General features: G+C 46.5%; 1 long non-coding RNA gene across 1 annotated transcript in view; it reads left to right on the forward strand.

The window, feature by feature from the left end:
* The window catches only part of LOC128340872 (uncharacterized), a 181218-nt gene that overhangs the window by 62554 nt on the left and 95081 nt on the right, over positions 1–23583 (forward strand). The window lies entirely within an intron of this gene.

Raw genomic sequence — 23583 nt, forward strand, 5'->3', positions numbered from 1 at the left:
CCCCATTGGAGAATTCGTTGCCACGGCTCCGAGTTTGGTGCGCAGGATTCGTTTCCCCCGCCTGCTGCCGGCAATCGTGGCACGGGCATGGTCACTCGGACTAGGGCTGTGGCGGGTCCCTCCTCGGCGGCACCAGGTGCTGCTGAGGTACCGCCAGTCGTTGTGGTGGAGGAGGAAGAGCAGGTAGAAGGCGGTGAGGATGTAGCCAGGTTCTCCTTCCCTCTGGGGCCCCTTCCCCGTATCCTTTCACCGCTCAGTTGGGCCCCCCCTCGTGAAGCCTGACACTCTGGTGGGGAGCAGTCTGGTGAGCTGGTGGAGGAGAGGCCTGCCTCTCCGAGGCCAGTGGAGCCAGGCCCTTCCTCTGGTGTGGAGAGCGGAAGGGGCGGGTTGGGTGGCAGCAGTGGGCAGGCAGCGGCGGCCGCCCCCCCCCCCCTCAGGACTGCAGCTACCCTGCGAGAAACGGCCTAGGACGGCGCCCAGGGCGCAGGAGGCCAAGGGCAGTGGTGTGTGGGTGCATTTTGAGGTCCCTCAAGATGCCCCATTCCACGCCCGCTGTGTCCACTGCAGGATGCAGGTCAGCCGTGGAAAGGACCCTGCGCACCTGGGTACGACGCCTATGTGGAGACACATAGAGCGTCACCACCCAGGTCTCAGGGGACAGGCTGGCAGCGCTAGCGCGCCTTGTGCATCTGCCACTAGGGCGGGCAGCGGCAGTGTGCCAGCCAGCAGGCAGGCTACACTGCCAGTCCAGCGGTGGACGCAGTCGTCGGGCAGCCAGCGTACTGTTCGCGTGGACCATCATCACCTCACCCGCCTCATAGGGGAGATGATTTCCACTGATGACCAGCCGTTCCAGGTGGCCGAGAACTCCGGCTTCCGCCGGATAATCCAGTACCTGGCTCCCGATTACGTTATCCCCTCAAGGACTACGTTCAGCCGGAACGTGGTCCCCTCCCTGTACCACAAGTCCAGGGAGCTCATGTCGGCTGGGCTGCGTGCAGCTCCGCCGGGCACCAGCGTGCATTTCACGACTGACCTCTGGACCAGTGTCAGTGGGATGCACGCTGCTTTCCTGGCCCTCACTGCCCACTGGTGGGGACCGGAGAGTGAGGGGACCTCCTCGGGCGATGCTTCCAGGTCCTGCGCGGCTCCCGCTGCACTACAGCACAGGTGGGCCGTCCTGCACATGGAGACGATGGACACGAGGCACACCGGGGAGGAGGTGGCGGCCGTACTTGACCGCCAGATAGAGGAGTGGATTGGCGGGTGTCCACACCTCTCCCGCGGCTTCATTGTCACCGACAATGGAGCCAACGTTGCCACCACTGTCGAGACAGTCATGGACTGTGTGAACATACGGTGTATGGCACACACGCTCCTTCTAACCGTCAGGGACGCTCTTGGCCTTAAGGAGCTGAAGGAGAGGGGGGGCCAGGAGAGGGGGGCCCGCCCCATCCCAGTTGCTGTTGCTGCCACGGCCACGCTTGTGGATAAGTCTCGCAAGCTGGCCGCCCACTTCCACCGCAGCGAGAAGTCCAGGAGACTGCTTCGCCAGAAGCAGGATGACCTTGGGCTTCCTCACCATCTCATCCCTTCGTATGTTGAGACGCAGTGGAACTCCACCTTCCTCCTGTTCCAGCGCCTGTTGGAGCAGGAGAGAGCCCTTGGTGCCCTGGCGAGGGACGAGTCCTTGGATGTCTGCGACCTCTCGAACACAGAGTGGAAGCAGATGTCCGAGGCGGTGTCGGCACTCGAGCCCTTCCAGCTTGCCACGAAGGGCTTGTATGGCGACACCACTCCCTTGAGCCAGGTGCTGCCCACAGCTATGGGTCTCGAGCAGCTGATGGGTGAACTCCAGATTTCTCTGACCACGCCAGAGGGTCATGCTCTGGCTGGGAGGCTGAAGTCTGGGGTTGACAGGCGGCTCATTGATGTGCTGGGAAAGAGGAAGGAGTATGTCCTCGCTTGTCTCTGGCAACCAGCCCTCAAGGGCAATGCCGTGAGTGCCAACGAATTGCCCAGGTGGAGGGGCATCCTGGTAGAGAAGGTTAGGGAGGAGGAGGCTGCTAGGGCCCGCAGAGACCAGGATGTTGGTAGTGGTGCGGGGGCAACAGCCACCCAACCCGCACCCAGCAGCAGCATGGGCAGCCAGCCGGCATCAGCTTCCCCTTCCCCTCCCTCTTCCCAGTCCAGCAGCGCGGCATCCCAGGCGGTGCCATTGCAGCAGCCAGTTGCTACAGACTCGAAATCCACCCAGTGGTTTCAGCGGTTCTGCTATGGCGCCATGCCTGGTATGCGGGAGGCTCGACCTGCCAGGCCCCCCTCCAGTGCTGAGCAATGCGTTGTGCAGTACTTGGAGGAGCCTGTGGAGGAAGACTGCATGGATTGCGCACAGTTCTGGTTGAGCCGCCGCCAAGTCTGGCCGGACCTGGCAGTGGTGGCTGTGCGCCTCCTCTCCTGCCCCCCAACCAGTGTCCAGAGCGAGCGGGTGTTTTCACATGCCGGGGACGTGGTGACACCCTCTCGCTCCCGCTTGGACCCTGGTCTGGTGGAGCAGCTGGTCTTCCTTAAGGTGAACCTCCCCCTGTTGGGCTACCCCAAGCTGGAGTTTGAGCCGGGCGAGTGATTACCGTGGGTTGCCCTATGGTTGGTCACCTGCCTGGCTCGACCTCTGTGCTTATCCCTACCCTCCCCCCATCCACCTCTAGCTGAGCTGACGTGACAGATGCTGAGCCGTGCCAGCCAGTCGCAGCGTGTAGTGTGCCCACACAGAGATGCATTGGTAGTAGTAGTTGTAGTGCTGCGACTGGCCAGATGTTTACAATGCCCACGCCCACCTAAAAAGAAACCCAATGCTGACCAGCAGCAGCACAGGCCTTTATCTCTCCACCTGTCAGCATTTGGGGACCTGGCGTGGGCACGGCACACACCCCAAAAGTAGCACAGCCCAAATAGTACTAGACTCAGCGGCAGCGGCGGGTATACGTTCTAATGCAGTGTAAATATTGTAAATACTTGTATGTAAATAAACATGTAAATATTTTTTTCTTTAAAACCCCATGTTAAAATCAACCCTCAAAATTGTCCAAAAGGGGGAAAAAGGTAACAAAGGGAGAACAAAATGATGAATGCCAAATGAATTGATTTTATTGAAAATGTTACCAGAAATCATGTGTGAGGGGCTTGGTTTACATGGAGAAAATAATTGGATGATTTTTTCTAATGAAACGAATGAATTATTATCATCTTATGTTCATCTTGATTGTGGTCACTGTTGATGTTGGCTGATGGCAAAAAACCAAAAACCATCAGAATAGCAATGAACTGGCTGCCAACACAACATATTGATTGGTAACTATGCAGGGGGGGAATTGGGTCTCTCTCTGTGTGTGTGGTGCAGGCTCAATCTGTCTCTTCCTGTTGTGTGTCTGTCTGTCTGTGTGAATGGATGCCTAGCACTGTCTGTGTGTGTGGATGCTTTCTGTAGTGTGCTGTCTGTCTGTGCTGTGTGTCTACATTTTTTTTCCTTCCCCCCTCCAAGACTCCCTCCCCCCCGTGACTCCCTCCATCCATCCATCCCCCCATCCTCCCTCCTCCCTCTTCATCACCCTCCTTCATCCTCCCTTCCACGCCCACCTCACCTGCCCCCAAACCCCGGTCTGGCAAGATGATGAGAATCTGGTCTCTCCCACCGAAGCACACACGTGACTACGTGTGTGCATAATATGTGGCTGACCAACTCTGAGCCGGACCCTCCTCCCCCTTCAATCCCCTCTGCTACATCCCTCTCCCCCTCCAACTCCCCTCCCCTTTCCTCCCCCCTTCCCTCCCTCCCTCCCCCCTCCTAGCTAGCAGCACACACACACACACCCCTGGTGGCAAACACCAGCACGCATGCACTCACACTGGTGCCACCACCACCTGCCTTGGTCCTCTCTGTGTCCTTGAGCAAATATGTGGTGGACCAGAGAACCATTTCTTTTCAAGTAAGGCAAAAGGCATGCACTCACTGAGCGCACATGAAGAAGAGGTGAAGACAAGAGACAACTACTAGAACCAGCAGCAGCAGGTGAGTGTTGTGGTGTTGTGTTGCTTGCCAAATGCCATTGCCCATGCCCAATGCTCTCAGTCTGCTGAAACTAACTAACTAGTATCATCCTTCCTCACACTCAGTCAGCTGCACTCAATGCATTCACCACACAACACTACAGCTGGTGGTAGAAGATGTACTGGATTTCAACTTCAAAATCTGTGCTAGGATTGCCCCGCCTCCTCCTGCCTGTAATTGTGCCCTGCCCTCTCCCCTTGCAGTTGCCTCGTGACGGGTTGGTGTGCGTGCGCCGTCTACTCAGCTCTCCTCTTGTTGGCTTGGCTTGCTAGGCACTGGCTGGCAGCAGCTGTTGGCTGTGTGCCATGCTCAGGCTGTGGTGCATGTGACTGGCAATGTTGGCGTAGCGTAGCAACACTGGTTGTGGGGGTAGTAGTAGTAGTAGTTGTTGTTGTTGCTGGCTGGCCTCTGGCCAGATGTGGTGTGTGTGTGCATCATCCGTGGGGAGGAGGAGCAGCAGAGCAGAGCAGGTTGGCTGGCTTGGCTTCTGTCTGTCAGGCCTCAGTGGCAGGCACTGAGTGAGGCGGTGGCTTCTTTGGGCATCATCACATCACCCATCATGCAGAGTAGCAGGTCTGCTGCTCTGCTCCGCCTCCTGCTTCTTCTCTGTGTGTGTGCTTAGTGTGCTGCTCCACTGCTGGCAGGCAGCAGCAGCAGCAGTGGCCTTTTTGTTAGATCAGGGAGTTGGTGTTGTCTCTCTGAGTGTCATCTTAGTTGCTTGGGTAGGTGGTAGGTAGGTATTAAGGTGGACTGACTGGGTGTTACGTGTAGGGCGCCCAGAGAGAGAGGGGCAAAGAAGCTGGGGTGGCAATTGATGGGTGCCCCTAGCATTGTTGGTGGGTTTCTTGAAGAGAAAAAAAAATCCCATTGGCTAGAATGGGGATTTGGGGCAGCCCCGTGTACCTGCCTCTGTGGGGTGGCAGCACCCCCAAAGTGGGTCCGGGGCCATGGCAAAAATGGCCTCAGTCCCTCACGACAATCCCCGGAGAGATAGGAGTGATGTTTTTTTTATTAGGATTTCCTAAGGCATTAAATAACTGTCTCTCTGTGTGGCTTTTACCTTTCACCCAGTGACACACATTCTATTCTTTCCGATTAGATATTATTTAATGCCTTAGAAAATCTTAATTAAAAAAACCATCACTCCTATCTTTCCGGAGATTGCCGGGAGGGACTGAGGCCATTTTTGCCATGGCCCTGGACCCACTTTGGGGGTGCTGCCGCCCCACAGCAGGGGCGTATCTATAGGGGGGCAGGGGGGGCATGTGCCCCGGGCGCCAATTGAAGGGGGGGTGCAATTTCTTAAAATTAAATAATTAAAGAAAATGGCCACCAAAAACAAAATGGCCACTTGGCATGCTCAAATGGCCTCTGTGAGGCCCTAGGGCATGCCACACCTCACAGAGACCATTTGAGCATGCACAGTGGCCATTTTGTTTTCAGCGGCCATTTTTTAAAAAATATATATTTTTAAAAATGACCACCACACATGCTCAAATGGTGCCTGTGAGGCCCTAGAGGCCAGTGGGAGGAGGCGGAAACTTTGCAGACCCCCCACAGCCTTTAAGATGTCCCCCGAAGGGGCTACAGGTAATTTTTTTTTTAAAAAAAAATTAATATAATATGTCACTGTACACATATTCAGATTGGCACTATGTACAGAGAATAAGCGCTTGTGAATACTGAGCTGAAGTTTATGAGCTAAGATTGTATCCATTTGCTCTTACTTTGCTTCTTGTGATAAGTGAGTTAAATGTGATGTCTTAATAATATGGCTATTAATGGTCAGTTTGTCTTTGAATCAATGTGAAATCCTTAGTATTAAGGCCCACTGGGAGTTTCTTTCTCTTTCTCTCATTTTTACTGTCTTTCTGAAATACTAGAATATATTCCAAGCAGTGACACAGTTTACTCTGCATATCATTTAATTATTTTCAGTGTATCTGGGAAAATTCAAATTCTCCATTTATTTTTAAAACTTATGTAATCGTGATGCTACAATGCATAGCAGAGAATTAGACAGGCACTTCTTTTAGTTTTTCCAAGTACAACTCCACATAATATTTGGGGATTTCATGATCCCCAGCATACTGAAATTTGTCGTTTTCCAGCATTTTAACCTGAGCTATCCAAACAAATTAATGATAGCCCCACAATTTGGATAGTTTAAAAAAAATAAATCTGAAGTGGTAGATAGGAGCTTGACCACATGTATGATATTGGTAATTTTTGTAATTTTTAAAATAAAAGTTTTCTGAAACATGTGTGTCAGTCAGATGTATGTTGGGGGGGTGGCGGGGGGGGGGGGTGCGGCGGGGGGGCGTAATTTTAGTGCTTGCTCTGGGCGCTGTTTTCCCTAGTTACGCCACTGCCCCACAGAGGTGGGTCTGGGGCAGCCCAAAACCCCCATTCTAGCCAATGGGAATATTTTTTTTCAAAAATTCACCAATAATACTGGGAGCAACCAATTGCCTTGGGATTGTTGGGGTGGAGGACACCCATGGGTTGCTATCACCCACCCCAGCTTTTTGCCCCTAAGTGCTCCACATAGGGAGTTATGGGCAAAAATTGAAAATGTAAAAAAAATTGTAAAAAATCAGAGGAAGGTCCAATCGACTTGAAATTTGGGTGGCAGGTAGAACAAAAGGTCCCCTTTAAAACCAGCTAGTTTTTGAGATCTGAACCAGTTCAGATCCGAACCGGACCGGGGGTGGTTCGGACAAAACCAAAACCGAACCACCCCGGTCCGGTTCGGACCCTGTTCGGATCCGAACTGAACCGGGAGAACCGGTTTTATGCACATCCCTAGAAAAGATTACATGCCAGCCAAATACAAACAGTTGCTAATATCTGGACTAACCACTGTACTGGCACTATTGGAGATGGGCAATTTTTGCCATTCTCCCCTTGCCTCTGAAGTCTACAGTGCCTCTCAAAAATATGTCCCTCAGGGTCATGAAACCCTTTAAAAGGGGAGGTCAATTTCCTCTTCCTGCTTTCCATCTATTATATATTTTGAAGAGTTTGTTTGGTTTTTTTAAAAAAAAAATAAAATAAAATAAGGTCATACTTTGATTACCTGCAGACACCAAATTTTGCATTTAAAAATTCTGCCACTTAGATTAGCTGAATGCACTACTTTTTACACTGGAATATGCTGAGTGAAAGCATGTTTTTTGTATTTTTAGAATACATTTTAATATAATCATATTTTAATTGTTATTGTTCTCCACAGATTTTTGCACTCAGTAATCAGAGCAATAATTCAAAAAAGGCTTCATGTTGTCCAAGAAATGCAAAGGTGTTTCTCAGATTCAACTTTACTGTGATTCAATTTTACTATGTATGGTAATTATTTAAAAAAAATGAATAATGTTTGGAGCTGAAATTCTACAAATTTCATAGTGTACTTTTCCTTCCCTTTTGCAAGCACATTAATAAAACATTCTATTCTATTATCTTTCCTAGCAGTGAAGTCTACACAAAATGATTTGCCTGATCAACTACAGGCCTCACCTACTAGTTCTGAAATATTTGAAAAGTGATACAAACCATCCATTCCAATATATACTTCACATTGGTTCCCAGACAGTTCTGTGAGGTGTCCAGGGATTCATCCTATGACATTTATTTCAGTAAGTCTCACCATGTTGTGCAATGTAATGTGGTCAGTACCACCTGCACCATTATGGCTATCTAAAGCAATACCCACAATGATGCAGAACAGGACTGGTCCGCTACTACTTAAAAGTGTGCAATGGCATTTCCATGGCACTATGGCCATTATTTTCATCACAGCAGTTGCTCACAGCACCTAAAGCTTTCTCAGCTCTATCCCAGACAGTTCCTGACACATGCTCCATTTTTTAAAAAAATGTGCTTCAAAAGGGATGATATACCAACTAGCCTCATCGTGGCTACTACTATGGATTCTAAGAGCAAGGGTTGCCTGACACTTCAGGCTGGTCTATAGCCAAAGTCAATGTCAAACTTGATTTATTGATGAGCCGGCTTGGCTTCTTCCAGGTCTCTTTAACCAATGCTGCAGAAAGCTGAGAAATTGTCCTTTTATCACAATGTTTGAAGGAAATGGGGAAGATGTATCAAAGAAATGTCTCTGTGTTTTTCGATACTGCTTTGTGTTCTCCTTAGAACTATCATGAGCAGAATGGCAAAAAGGTACCTTCTTTTTCATCTCCAGACATCTCCACTCTAGGAATGAGTGGAGTGAGAATTTTGAAGCTGTGTACATACAATGTAGTTTTAGTCTCTCCATCTAATAAAGGCTGTCTGCGCATTTGAAAAGGCAGAGAAAAGAGCAACTAAAATTATCCAAGGGTTGGATCCTTCACTACAAAGAAAGGCTAGTGTATGAGGATTCATTTTTTTTAAGGAGAAAAATCACAATCCCCAAAAAATCACAAATGACTCAGAAGATTCACTGTTTTCAGTGGAGCTTACATGTTAAGGATTATATCTTTGGTGAGGACCCAGCAGAATTGTATAAAATTCTACAGGGAAAGAAGGTACACAGAGAAATCTTTGCCTCTTATAATAACAAAACTTAAGCTCAAACAATGAAACTAATCAGCAGTAGATTCAGAACAGATGAATGGTTTGTGGGAAATACATTACCACAGAAAGTAGTGATAAATAGCCACTAACTTAGTGCTAGTTCAGACAGTACTTTGACTGGGCCACCCTGAGGAAGAAGAGTGGGTGTGCACATCTCCCCATTGGCCATCATGCCATTGCTCACTCGTGTGTACCTCAATATGTGGTTTCTTTGATTGCTTCAGTATGTGGTTTGTTTGAACAGCCATCAATACACAGTTAAAATACTACTTTAAAGCAGCATTAAAACTGTGCATTGAATGTTCTCCCACGCATTATTATATTATTCTATGTAAACTGCTTTGTGAACTTTGGTTGAAGAGCAGTATATAAAATATTCATCATCGTAGTAGTATGCCATGCCAGGATAGCATGTCAGACAGGGAGTGGGAGATGTGTATGCTCACAGTTTTCCCCCTCTGCAATTAGTAGCAGCTAGAGGATGTAGCATTCAAAGCAGCCACATGATAGTTAAATGGAACTCCCTGTTGTGAGGTAGAACATCTCTGTATGTCAAACGAAATGCCATGAACGTCAAATTGGATACCATCCCCATATAAAAGGGGGTGTTACCAGGGTCTGCTGCACATGTGTTTACTACCATTGTCTGTTTCAATGCTTTGCTCAAAGTGGGGGAAATTAGCATCAAATGGGCGCAGACCCATGAACTCAAAGGGAAACTCAAAGTCCTGTGGGATTGTGGCTGCAGCATTGATGCACTGGAAGGGAAATAAAGACAATGGAGACGTGACTTTGAAAACAAAGAGTTGTTTTACTGAGGGGTAGGAGGTTACTGGGGGAATGCTGGAGAAAGTTGAAGGAAAGAGAAGAAGAGGATGACCAGCAGCAAGGTGGATGGACTCAATTACGACAGCAATGAATGCACCACTGAGAGACCTTAAAGAACTAGTTGAAGTTGAAGACAGTTGAAGTTGAAGACAGATCATCCTAGTTGAAGACAGATCATCCTGGAGAAGATCTATCTATGTGGTTCCTAAGAGTTGACACCAACTTGATGATAAGCAATCAATCAATCAAGCGGTTACAGGAAATGGAAAATTGGTGATTAGACACATTACCAAGTTGCTGTACTAGGAAGGGGGAATACAGGCTTGAGGGTGACGGGAGAGGGAGTTTGTCATAGCTACTTGAATCTAGCTGTGGGAATCCTTCTCTCTGGGAAGCTCAAGCATAAAGTGAGCTCATTGCACAGAGGCACTCTTACCCTTGTCTTCCAGACTGAATTCCAGGGCCTCGACACCCCTGGGCCCCCCCAAATCCTCTTTAGTCTGGGTGGTGTGGTTGCTGTGCCACTGGCCTGCACTGCACTGGGCAGCCAAGTGTGACTGTGACCTGCGCCGAGTGCCTAGTATGACCTCTGCTTGGTGGGGGCAGTGCGGAAAGAAATATGTGAGATGGGAATATGTTAAGTGTGTGTTGAAATGTTTCTGCTAATGCATATTTGCATAAATATTCATGCTTTATAGTCTTACATTCTTGTGAGTTAAGTTACATTTGTGTCCTCAAGAACCCACATGTTTAAAATACTGCATATGTCAGTGTGTGCCTGTGTGTGTGTCTGTGTGTATGGGAATAATGCTTAACTTGCAGCCAGGGGGGTGGTGTCCAGGCTGCAAAATTACCTAGGTGCACCTTTGGGGGGGGCACCCAGGAAGCGTGGGGCACAGCATCCGATGGCAAGTGTGTGGCAAGTGTGGTGCATGCAGGAAGCAAAGACACAAAAAAGCTAAAGCAAGGTGGCAAGAGCAAGAGGCTCTTCTCACAATCGGTGAGAAGATCCTGGGGAGGGCTAGTGGGGAGAGCGGGCTAAGCCTGCTCTCCCCGCAGACAAGTAGTCAGTCTGCTCCGGGCAGCCAGACCGGCCACCCACATGACTGCCAGCTCTGTTACGGGGCCAGCGGGGGCTGGGAGGATCGGGGGCCGCATGGCCCCCAGAAGCTCCAGCATGCCCTGCATGAGCATGCAGGGCATGCTGGAGAGATCCCCGAGCCAGGGGCCCCGAGCTGCTTTTCAGCCTCCCAGTCAGGGGTCTACTCGTGAGTTGCCACGGCGTGGAGCTGCACCATGACAACTAACTCCGCTAACCTGGGCTTAGGGGAGGGCTATCTAAGTGGGTGACCCACTTTTGTGAGACCGGGCTCAGCTGCGAGCCCAGTGGTTCTCATGATCAGGCAAAATCGGGCTAGGCTCCCCTAGCCCGATTTCGCCTGATCATGAGAATAGACTCCTAAAGGACTTTGGAGGAGGGCACATGACACTTTCTGGCATATACTTGCTTCACTTTGGTAATGGGAGGGAGGCAATGGGGCAAGGAAGCTTGTGCAATCTTGAGTTTGCCAAAAGTGGAAGAGGGCTTGCATTCCTTTTTGTTATATCTCTTTTCAATTTTAATTGGGTTTGTTCTGCATACTGTATCTCTCTCTGCCTGTGCTCTAATGCAGTCAGAGAGGGACATTTCCTCTGGTTTGTTGCAGTCCTTTGCCAATGAACCTTTTGGGGAAATGCCTCGCCAAAACAACCTTTTGTTTGGAATGCAGCTGGCATTTCTCTTCTGAGTGGGTTAGGAACAGGAAAATGGCTGAAAGACTAGGTTTGAGAGGTACACTGAAGCACCCCAAAATGGTGCAGTGAGTGTGCCTAGTAACAGAGAGCGCTGTTGCCCTTATTCCCAGCTTGTGGTCTTCCCAGAGGCATCTGACTGGCCAGTGCTTGAAAAAGGACTAGATGGAAATGTAGTCTGATCAGGGGTGTAGCAAGGTTGGAATGGTTCCTGGGCCAAAAGTGAGGACTCCACTACCTTTTTATTCAGAGAGGTGCGAGAGGCAGCCCCACACAGAGCGCATTGTAGTAATTCAGTCTGGAGGTTACCAGCAGATGTACCACTGTTTTGAGGTTGTCTAACTCAAGAAATGGACATAGCTGGTGTATCAGCCGAAGCTCATAGAAGGCACTTCTGGCCGCTGTCTCAGCCTGGGACCCCAAGGAGAGACTTGGATCCAGGTGGTGGGCTGCACCATTCCAATCAGCTTGTCCACATCCTCAGGAGTAACAAACTGGAACTGATCCAACCTAACCACATAAGAGTCGTCACTGGATAGCTCCACATCAGATACTGAAGTAAATGCGGAGACGAAATCCAAGTCGGTCCAAATACGAGAGATTTCCTCCCACAAAGAATTCATTAAACTCATCACAGAGGGTAATAGATGGTTCCAAATTCTGATTCAAGGGAGGAAGGGCACACACTAGCCCTCTCAAAACCCTGGATAACTCCGTCAGATGTGAACTTGCGGATGCAATACGGGTAGAAAAGAATCGTGTCGAATTAGATGGTAACCATAACTCCTTTGGTAGAGTTTAGTGATGAGATCTACCTAATCTTAAAATAAACTACATATAATGTGCAGGGAGATTCAAACCCAGGACCCTGGAAACCAGATCCAGCCCCCTTAATATCTGTGCCACTGATCTGGTTTGTCAGAGGAGGGTTCAGTAATTGTCAAGGGTTCTATTTGGCCCTGTAGCATCTCAGACTGGCTGGATCCTCAGTTAGGTCCAGCCTCCTAATAGTAGGCCCAGGCTCCTAACAATAGTCTCTCTCAGACTATTTGTTTCTCAGCTGCTTCCCACTTCTCTGCTCTGTACTAGATAACATCAAGAGTACCAGCCCTGATACTGTGAAAAAGTTTAAACATCACAGATCATGCCACAGGAGCATGTAAATGACCTATCTGACCTATCATCCAGAGGGCTTCTTTTCAAAATCATCCGAATGGCTTGTCCCAGTTGTCCTGGACACTGCTCCACAGTGCCTCCTGGAGCCATAGTAATAACATGCTCCCAATCTGTAGACTCCAGGCTTATTGCTGCCCGTTTTGTATCCTGTAGTAGTATTCCACAACAGGCAAACACAGGGGAGATTCATGGCCAGTCTGTACACTCTCTGAACTATATCTAAATGGCTGGCTCAAACAGAGGAAGAGGAAAAATCTAAAATACATTTAATAAAGATTCTGATTCAGGAGGTTTGACAGGTAATGACAATGGCTGTTAAGAAGTGAAGACCAAAATAATAAGCCATACTGCATATTCCACTTTAAAAGCTACATCAAAAGACCACAGCAGCTCTCCTTTGAAACAGTCAATGATGCCACAAGGCACTTTGCCAATGAATTTAGCAGTCTGGCAGGTTTTTTTTTCAATGACCCAGCAAGTATTTGTTGAACCATTCCTACCATCTGCTTTTCAGGTTCAGTCAAGGGCAGAAGGGTACACATTTAAGGATGCCAGTTATGAATATTTATTTAAAAGGGACATACTGTTTCTGAATGACGAAATCTACACAGATAAACAGACTTGGTATAAGTGTTTCAATTGCTGGGTCCTGCATGGTTTGGTTTTTTAAAAAAAATTATATCCCACTCTTCTGCAGTTTGCAACACAAAATAGCTTACAACAGCATAACAATGTACAAGAATAATTAAAAATAAAATATAAAACAAGCTGAAATTAAAACATCAGAGCAACATCATTAAACAGCATGCCACAATAGGATTAAAGCAAGTGTGGGGGGGGGAACCCACAGCCTCTCCTATAGTAGCCCTCACCCCAAATCAAATACCTTTTGAAACAGTCATGTCTTTACTAGGTGTAAACTGAGATGCGAACCAATTGGACCAGTTGTTGTAGAAGAGTTCCACAGATAACTTACAAACATCCCTAGCTGAAAAAGGAGAAAGAAATGTTTAAGAACAAAATAAGTCTTCTTCTTCCTCTATTTCTCATGCTTTTGATGAAATATCAAAATGAGTATCCCAAAATCTTAAATTATTTAGGAAGGTACTTCTGGTCAGAAGAGAAAATCCTGAGAATCTTGGTAGAGCATATCAAATCCCCAGCATAGTATACATATGAAGCACTGGGGAACTGTTGGCATTTCAGGGAATAGAATATCATTGCCTACTATTTAACACAAACTTATGAACCTGCCTTAGAATCGACAAATATTTATATACCGCTTTTCAACAAAAGCTCCCAAAGTGATTTGTGTAGATATAAATAAATAAAATGGCTCCCTGTCCCCAAAGGGCTCACAATCTAGAAAACCCAACAACATAAGATAGACACCAGCAACAGCCATGGGAGAGATTTTGTGTTGAGGTTGGATAGGGCCAGTTGCTCTCCTCCTGCTAAATAAAGAGAATCACCACTTTGAAAAGGTGCCTCTTTGCTCAGTTAGCAGGGGATAAATTTTTTTAAAAGCCTTAAAATATCATACTTAAATACTCCCAGTGTCGGAAATAAGAAAGAAAATAAGAAACAAATGTTTATTTTCCCCAGAAATAATTTGATGATGTGGATATTGATTAGTAATCCCTGCTAACTTGGCAAAGAGGCACCTTTTAACGTGGTGATTCTCTTTATTTAGCAGGGGGAGAGTAACTGGCCCTGTCCACCCCCAGCACAGTACTTCCAGTGACTGTTGCTGGTGTCTATCTGTGTTTCTTTTTAGATTGTGAGCCCTTTGGGGACAGGGATCAATCTTATTTATTAATTATTTCTCTGTGTAAACCACCCTGAGATATTTTTGGAAGGGTGATATAGAAATCGAATGAACGAATGAATAAAATCTTTCTAATACAATAGAGATCTCCTAACTTGAATGGATAAAAAAAGATATAAACTGTTTAGATATATGAACAATAGAATAAATATACATTTTCCAACATGTGTACAATGCAACTCAGGCAGTTCTGAACCACCCATGCTGCTGCATTTAATTTCTCTGTTGCTGTTTATTTGTGTCGGGATGCCATGTTACCTGGTTGCTTGGGTGGCCCTGTGGCATCTGGAGAGGGGCGTGGCCTTCCTCCTCTGGGACTTTCGTTCCCTTTAGGGGGCAGTGGGGATGAGAAGGGCCCAGGCTGGCTGGATCCCCATGGGGTTGAGAGGGCAAGGCAGGGAGAGCTGCAGGAAACAGCTCCAGGGAGACAGCTGGGTTGGGTGTGGCAGGAAACAGGAAGCAAGGTCAGGAAGGGGGCGGGGCTGCAAGTCGGCTTGAAGCCCTGTCAGCTCTGCACTGGGATATTTAAAGACAAGGCAGCTGAAGATGGGGGGCTGCTTCTGAGCATGGGAGCCAGGCGTTCTCCAGGAGAGGGAACTGGCTGGATGCAAGAAGCCTGGAGGAGGACTCAGGTGACAAGCTACCCTCCTCCCCTGGCTGTTCCTGAGGCTGACCTCTTGCGGGGTGCTCCAGTCATTCTGGAGTTCAAGAAGGGCTAGGAGCCCACCTCGTCCCCTGGGAGTCTGACAATTTGTTTTAACTAATGTTTTAACTTTTCTGTTGTCATTTTTTGTTGTAAACCACCCAGAGACATAAGTTTTAGGTGGTATAAAAATATGGTGAATGAATGAATGAATGTCATTTGTTGACCAAATACTTAAACTTGCAGGATTGTACCTTCACAGTGTATGTACAGTAGCATCACTGAAGTGTGATCCTGTCAGTTTAAATATTTGTGCAAGAGCGCCAACATTTTTTTTAGGTGCTTGCAGTAGCACAGGTGGTTTAGAACCACCTGTGTTTTACTGCACAACATGTTGGTTCCCGATACTAGTGTAGTACTGATGTAATGGCCAGAGGTGCTCTTACCCCCGGACTTCCAAGCCAAAGTCCATGGCCTCCACACACCCTGGGGGTCCTCAAATCCTCTCTAGTCTGTCCCAGGTGATGAGGTCACCATGGCACTGGCCAGTGCTGCAGCAGGTGGCTGAACATTACTGTGACCTCTGCTGGGTGGCCAAGCGTGACCTCTGCTTTAGAGACAGAGTGGGGGAGTGGAGAAAGAACTATGTGGGATGGGAATATGTTAAGTTGTGTTTGAAATGTTTCTGTTAATGCATATTTGCATAAATATACCTGTTTTATATTCTTGCATTCTTGTGACTTCAGTTGTTTTTGCCCTCAAGAACCCATCTGTTACAAATACCATGTGTGTCATGGTGTGTGTGTCTGTGTGTGTGTGTGTGTGTGTGTGTGTGTGTGTGTAGGGGGATGATGCATAACCTGCAGTGGAACAGGGGGCGGGGCTTCAAAGGCCTTAGGTCAGGGTCCAAAATTACCTAGATGCCTTCACATTCACATGGTGCCTTCCCTACCTTCACTAGCAGCAACAACAGATGGGTGATGCCATGCAAGCAATGACCTTGTATCCTTCTTGGATGTACGGTTTGCTGTACAGTACATAAACCACTGGGTATGATGTCCATGTTTAGTATAACTCCAGCTAACTGGACAAAGAGGCACCTTTGAAAGAGATAGCTCCCTTATATTTAGCAGAGGAGAGCAATTGTTTCTAGCCAGCCCCAGTACTGTGTTTATTTGGTGGGTATTGGTGGTGTCCAGGCCTATAGCCAGCCTAATCTCTGCTAAATTGGCAAAGAGGCACCTTTAACATGGTGATTCTCTTTATTTAGCAGGAGGAGAGTAACTGGCCCTATCCAGCCCCAGCACAGCATCCCTCCACTCACTGGCAGTTGCTGGTGTCTATCTGATGTTTCTTTTTAGATTGTGAGCCCTTTGGGAACAGGGATCCATCTTATTTATTTATTCTTTCTCTGTGTAAACCACCTGAGCCATTTTTTGGAAGGGCAGTATAGAAATCAAATCATATCATATCAAATCAAATCAAACAATAGTTTGGGGTGTGTGTGTGTGTGCCAAAAATAGGTCCCATTAGTCCTAAGTGCAAGCAACATTCCGTTATTAAAAGGCTACCCCCTGCTAACTGGGCAAAGAGGCACCTTTGTAATGTGTTGATTCTCTTTATTTAGCAGGGGGAGAGTAACTGGCCCTATCCACCCCCAGCACAGTACTTCCAGTTCCAGTTCCTGTTGCTGGTATCTATCTTACATTTCTTTTAGATTGTGAGCCCTTTGGGGACAAGGATCCATTTTATTTATTATTTCTCTATGTAAACCATTTTGGAAAATTTTGTTGAAAAGCAGTATATAAATATTTGTTGTTTGTTTAAGAAAATGGAGGAAAAGAAAATTTAGGGGGGCATGTCTGCCCTAGCCCCCCCATCTCTCAGCTATGGATCTGGTGATGTTTACCTTGCATTTCATTTTCTATTGTAGGCTCTTTGGTGACATGGAGCCATATTCTTATTCTTTTTTCTTTTCTTTCTAGAATCATTTGGAGAACTTTTTTTTGTTGAAAAGTAGTATACAAAAAATTATAACAATTCAAAATCCATTCATATAATAAACAAGACTTCAGTCTCACTTCTGTTTGTGCAATATTGGGATGCTAATACTGTGCAGGGTTGTTGTGATGGTTATTGAGATCATGCATATGAAGCTCTTCAAAAACTCTGCTATTTCCTATAGAGGGCTGGAATTGCTTTTCTGAAAACCTGCTGGTTCCTTCTCATTTTCAGTCAATCACTGCTGAGGCAAGATAGTAACTTCATAGTTTCTCCTGGCAGGAGGAATGCTGAAGATTGTGGCAAGTCCACTTGCTTATTCTCTAGTTCTTTCACTACACCAGCCAGCATAACTGCCATTAAGGACCCCAGAAAACAACAATATGAGATCTGTTTGTGATGGTTTCCGTATGCCTTCTTAATACCAGTTTCACCTGGCACATTATTTCAGTTTATCAAAGCTTCTAAGGAAATGATATCCTTTTCTTTCAGCCAGGAACTTAATGTAGGAATTATCTCTCCCAACCACTATACTTTGAAGTACAAAAAATGAAGCATTAAAAAAAAGAAGAAAACAATCAGTGGGTTCCTATGGTGCTATTGTACCACACTTGAATGCTGAGATAGAAAATTGGGATTGGAAACCAAAGATTTATTTCTAGGCAAGTGAGAGCATGACAATAGTTACAGAATGACTGTCCCTCTAGCAGCTAAGCAGGGACTTGTAGGCTAGCACTAGTTGGTATTTTCCTTCCACCCATGGTTTTTTGGATTCAGCCTAGCCTGCAGACATGCATAAATAAAATCATTTAGTGCCAAACAGAAGCTAAAGAGAAGTTGGAACAAAGGCATATGCAAATGTTATTATGGGCAAAAGAGTCTGTCAGGGCTAACCCTTTAGTGAGGCCTGATGAGGCTGCCTCAGGCAGTAAATTATCAAGTCAACTATGGCTCAGTGGGATGTCCCTGGTTGCCACTTCCACTGCCTCACCTGCTTTCTCCTTGCTATTACAGCCATCCACCACCATCGGACCTTCCAGACATCCTCTTCCACTCCTTCCCCATGGCTTTTTAAAAGCTGGAGATGGGAGAGTAGAAGACAGGAGGTAGGCAATGGCAGCCAGTGCACTGCTGACACATGAACTTTGAGGGAGGTGACAGGCTAGCTGAAAGCAATGGGGGCACCTAGTGTGGACAAACTGCCACATTTCCCCAAACTGTCACTTGAAGCAGCTGCCTCTTCTAGCTTCACTAGTGGGCCAGCTTTGTCTCCTGGTTTAGATCTCACCTTTGCCTATTAATGCAGAAGTGCCTTTTACCAGCTATGGCTGGTACACCAGCTGCAACCGTACTTGGAGAAGTCTGACCTGACCTCAGTCACTCATGCTTTGGTAACATCCAGATTGGACTACTGCAATGCACTCTATGTGGGGCTACCCTTGAAGATGGTTCAGAAGCTTCAGCTGGTCCAGAATGCTGCTGCAAGGATGCTCATGGGCACAAGTTGCTTCCTGAGTGTCACACCCATCCTGTGGCAGCTTCATTGGTTACTGGTCCGCTTCTGGGCTAGATTCAAGGTGCTGGTCTTGACCTTTAAAGCTTAAACGGCTTGGGGCCAGGGAACCTGTCAGACCGCATTCACCCATATGAACCTGCCAGGGCCCTCCGCTCATTAGCTTGGGTTCTGCTCATGGCCCCACCACCAACAGAGATCTCCTTGGTGGTGGCTAGAGGTGGGGGCTAGAGGCAGGGCCTTTTCAGTTGTGGCCCAGTGGCTTTGAAACACCCTTCCCACAGAGCTTTGCCATGCGTCTTCCCTCAGTGTTTTTAAAAAACTACTAAAAACACATCTTTTAAAAAGGGCTTTTAAATTATCCATCTTTGGTTATATCTGGTAGATCCTTTTGTTTTTAGTTTTTATATTTTCAATTTTTAGCTTTTAAAATAACTTTTAATTTGAAACTTAATTCTGATTGTGGTTTTAGCCTGACTTTTAACTTGTTTACTTAATTTGGTTAATTTTATTACTTTTATTTTACATTCTATCTATTTTATTCTGAGCTGCCCTGAGCAGTAGTGTACTGGGGGGTGGGGTATAAATATTTTTAATAAATAAAATAAATAAATAATTCACCAGGCAGTAATACACAAGCCACTCCCTCTCAGTCTCAGCCTCATTTGCAATGCAGGGATAATAATACTCACCTTATATAGTCACTGTAAAAATTACAGGAAGATAATATATATGAAGCACTATGAACCCTCAAAAGTGCTATACAATTGCTAAAAGACTAATATTGCAGATAATTTATTGTGGATTTATATATTGCCTAGAATATTTCATATACTACTTGCATATAAGTTTCTTAAGAAAATGGCATTCAGTTCACTTATATGGTATGGCTGATCACTCTAATATTCATTGCCTCCAAGAATAACATCTGCAACATGTGCAGTTCTGTCTTCATACCACAAAGTTATGCCCTTCAGTTGTAAGGTACAAAGGGCTATTTGCTGACTTTAGCAACAAAAACTACATTAATAGACTATGCTTTACTATGGGGGTGGGGGGGAAATAAGAAGGTGAGTTGTTTTCTAGATGTATGAATCAGGCACATTCATTGTACTCATAATCAAAATATACTTAGTCAGGGGCTGCATTTGCCTGTAACATAGAACCATGGGTCCAATGGGCCCACGTTTCCAATCACCGCACTACCACCCACCCATGCTTTCCTGTTTGAAGACTCTGAGAGACTGCAGAGAGGAGAGGTACTGGCTGCACAGGCTTCCTTCTTTCATGAAGGACAGCCTGCACATCCAATGACAGCCAGAGAGAAGGAGGAGCTTCCTCCCTCAACTCCAGTTTGAAGGAACCCAACCTGTGCTTCTGAATTTGGATGTAATTCAGGCTGCATTAAATCTTGAGTTGGAGTGGCAAAACTCACTACAGCTCGTGGGTACAAATTGGTGTTTGGAGAGCGGAACCTCGGGTTGCTCTCTGCATGGAACCAGAGTTCCAAGAAGCTGTCCTGCATTCAGAGGCAATCCTCCAGCAACTTCTGGTCCCTTCAACTCCAGTTCCACGTTATGTGCAAATGCGGCCAGAATCTCAGGCCCATAGCGTAGCAAGTTTACTCTCCCCTTGGTCAATGTTTGCCACCCACAGGAAACAGAATTGGTTAAATGTTTGCTCTCTTGAATGCTGACAAATTCTTGGAAATAAGGGTTGTAGTTTAATAACGTCTTCCATTCATGCGAGAAACTTGGTTCATGCAAGAGGCAATCCAGTTTTGGCTGACCATCTTTTCCTTTGCAGTCCGTGTGGCACTTCCTGGGGTGTAGGGGAACCAGGGGAGTTAATTTTCAGGGGCACTTAAAAGAAAGGAGGGACTGGCAAAAATAATTCTTCCTCCCTTGTATGGACAGAAGTTACCTCCTTCCACAAATGGAAGACGATCTTCGGAAACAGCTCATAATACGTAAAAATTATTTCTGGCCATCCTTTTTCCTTAGTGAAGATTAAGTCAGTTTCCCAACATTTAAAACTTCCCCACACAGAGCACCTACATTCTTCTGAGAGTTCCTTTCTTAGGGTCATGCATGTGTAGAAAGTGAGGTAGCACATCTGTTCTTTACATAAAAAGGAATACACAGGAGGGAAGCAAAACCTGTGGTCCTCCTTCTTATCTGGCTGTGCACCACTGCTTTAAGCAGCTTTCTACCAGCCCAGCTCCAAGCAGGGAAGTAACCCAGACTAAGAGAAAATTATTTAAAGGCATGAAATTGGAACCAAATATGCCCTTCTGCATGCAGAAAGTATCTTGTATTCACAGAAAGGCTGTTTTCCACCTGGCACTAGACTGTGTTAAGGTAGAAACTGAAAAACCAAGCTGCTCTCCTGTCAGCACTTGTGCAAAGCCTTGGTCAAGCAGGGAGGAGTGCCGATGGCCTAGTTCACATGCCACTCAGTGAGCCAAACGCAGGACTGGCCTGCCAGTGAGCCCAAAGACCCTGCCAATCTGCTTCTGGGGCGGCAGTCTGTGGGGTGTACTGTTGCAGCCCCTTCACCCATGTAGGCATCCCCCACCCCCATGGACAGGTGCGTGCACTTCCAATTGTCTGAAAGAGGGGGCAGGCAACTGAGCAAGTGCTTCTCACATCCCTGTCGCCTGCCTGGCTGCCCACTTTCTCTCTGGTTGCCCACTTTCTTTGCCTCCTCTGCCTGCCTCTCCTGCTACTTCCAGCTGCTTTGGGGTGACCAGTCTGCCTCGGCGCATTATAATCACATTGCCAAGTCACGCAGTGGGTGAAGTTAGCAAAGCAGCCAGGATGGATGGGTAGAAGGGAGGGCAGGCAACGGAAACTACCCACCTGCCCACCCAGATGATGGCAGGCATCCACCTGTGTGGACATAGGGCACCCACGCGGATGAAGGGGGTGGGAGCACCAAAGCCAGGCTTCGCTTGAGGCACCAGCTTTGGCCAGCCCTGTGAAACTCTGACAGACATCCTGACTAACCAAGAGTGCATGTAAGGAAGCTCCTCAGAGATGCGCCAGGAGTTGTCATGCAACCCATCTATTTATTTATTATTTATTTATTACATTCATAAACTGCCCCATCCAAAGGCTCTGGGCAGTGTACAGCAAATGTAAAAAGACATAAAAACACACACCATTTAAGACACAGTGCTAAAAGCAATATAAAAGCCATTGTTTTAAAAAAAACCAATTAAAAACCATTTAGCAAGAGCCTTGCTGCTGACCCTCAGGAACCCTCAGTTTCTGATCCTGCAGAGTGCTTCCAGAGCACAAGCAGTCCTTGGCAGTCTTAGTCCTGTGGTGCAACAGCGCACGTGCAGGAGGACTGGGGAATGTGTGCGTGTCCCCACAGAGCCTCGTTACATGCACACTTTGTTGGGATACCAGCCCCTCTCATTCAATTCCCAGGCACTTTTTAAAGTCAAGGGTTTGGGGGGGGTGCAGTTGGGGAAGGGGGACTACCGGGCTGTGGCAATTTGCCCAGAGAATGGGAGAAGCCCTGCTTATAATCATTATAATCATGCACATTTCTCTCCTCTGAATTGTGACCATTGGTATTACTACAAATTTTTCCCAACAGAAAATTGCATACAGCAAGCTATTTCCTTCGTTGAACAATGAATAAGTACGATTAAAATGTCTTTCTACGCATTTGTTTCAATAGTATGAAGTAACTATAATAGTGGCATCCTTGTCCCTCAGATTAAATATGTTCTAATAATGGAAAGTAGAGAACAGGGACTAAGCACTAATCTAGTGTTAGGAACTACCTAATTATTTATTTACATACCAAGCAGTGGAGCAGACAAATATATTATTTCTAACGGTTCCCTAATGTCTGTTTTTAATCTAACTTATTGGGCTATTTTATACTAGCTCTGCATGGAAGCTGAGTTGATTCTTTTACTCCTGAAACATTCCTGATTATTTATTGATAATGTTGCACTGAATGATAAATATTTTTAAATGGTCCCTCTGTGTCTTTGGCCCTTTATGTTGATAGCAAGCTACTTAGTGAGGAACAATTGTGCTCTCTAGCACATATCTGTATTGTACTAGAGTTCATATATTTTGAAAAGGTTCCAGTACTAAATCCTATGGCACTTAAATCCCTTGGCAGTTCTCTTCTGACTGGACCATCGCTGTGGGGTTTAATGTTTTTTTGTGGGAAGTCAGGGAAGATATATTTGCTGAATGTAGACTTTGATTATTGTGGGTACAATTCTTTTACTCCAAAGTTTGTAAAGACAAGTTAGGAATCAGAATACATGTGAAAAATGAGGACAGTAGTAACTGTGTTGAGAAAATATATTGAAGAACTTTGCCTTGCTTTTTACTACTTATGCATTACTAACCTAACTGAAGAGAATAGAGAGAGGGGGAAAACCCTGCTTGGTAATAACCAGAATGGAGCTGTTCACCAAGGTGCATCCTGGGTGTGGGTTGTTTGCTGCTCCTGGCTTTGGATGAGGCATGACACATTTTGGAGCCTTTGATTGGCTGGAAGACTCAGGAGCAGCAGCAGCAGCTCAGCAGAGTTAGTGTCATGTTCCTTCCTGGGCCCTCATTCAACATTAGAGAGGCATTTCTCCAACTCTCCTCTCTCCTGGTCATTTGGGGCCAGATAGAATTCTCCTGTCAGGATTGGCCAGTGATGTGAGTTATTTTTGCCTATTTCATATTATCCTCTTTACTCCCTTCCCAGGTCCCAATGGCAGGTACAACATGAGAATGCAGACTAAACTTGTCAATTTATTAGCATCTCAGGGTGTTCAGGGTGATGCTCCCTGCATATGACCCCTTGACCCCTTTGGTTGGCTAAGAAGAGCAGCAATTGGTTCTAGACTGTCAGGCTTCTCAGAGCCAGGGTGCAATTGACCAAAGTGTTCTTGGTTAGGAAATTGTGCTTTGGACAGCAAGTTGCTAATACCAGTACTGTAAGGGAGGTGGGGAACTAATCCATATGATTGACTGGATTAGATAAAGCTGTGGTCCTTTATCTTCCACTTAGCCTCCTGCCTTCATTATTGTGGGGAAAAGGTCTAGGATATTCTTCTTCTCCCAGCTCCAAGCAACACACAACTCTGTGAG

This window comes from Hemicordylus capensis, chromosome 1, assembly GCF_027244095.1.
Source record: "Hemicordylus capensis ecotype Gifberg chromosome 1, rHemCap1.1.pri, whole genome shotgun sequence".
Taxonomy (NCBI): Eukaryota; Metazoa; Chordata; class Lepidosauria; order Squamata; family Cordylidae; genus Hemicordylus; species Hemicordylus capensis.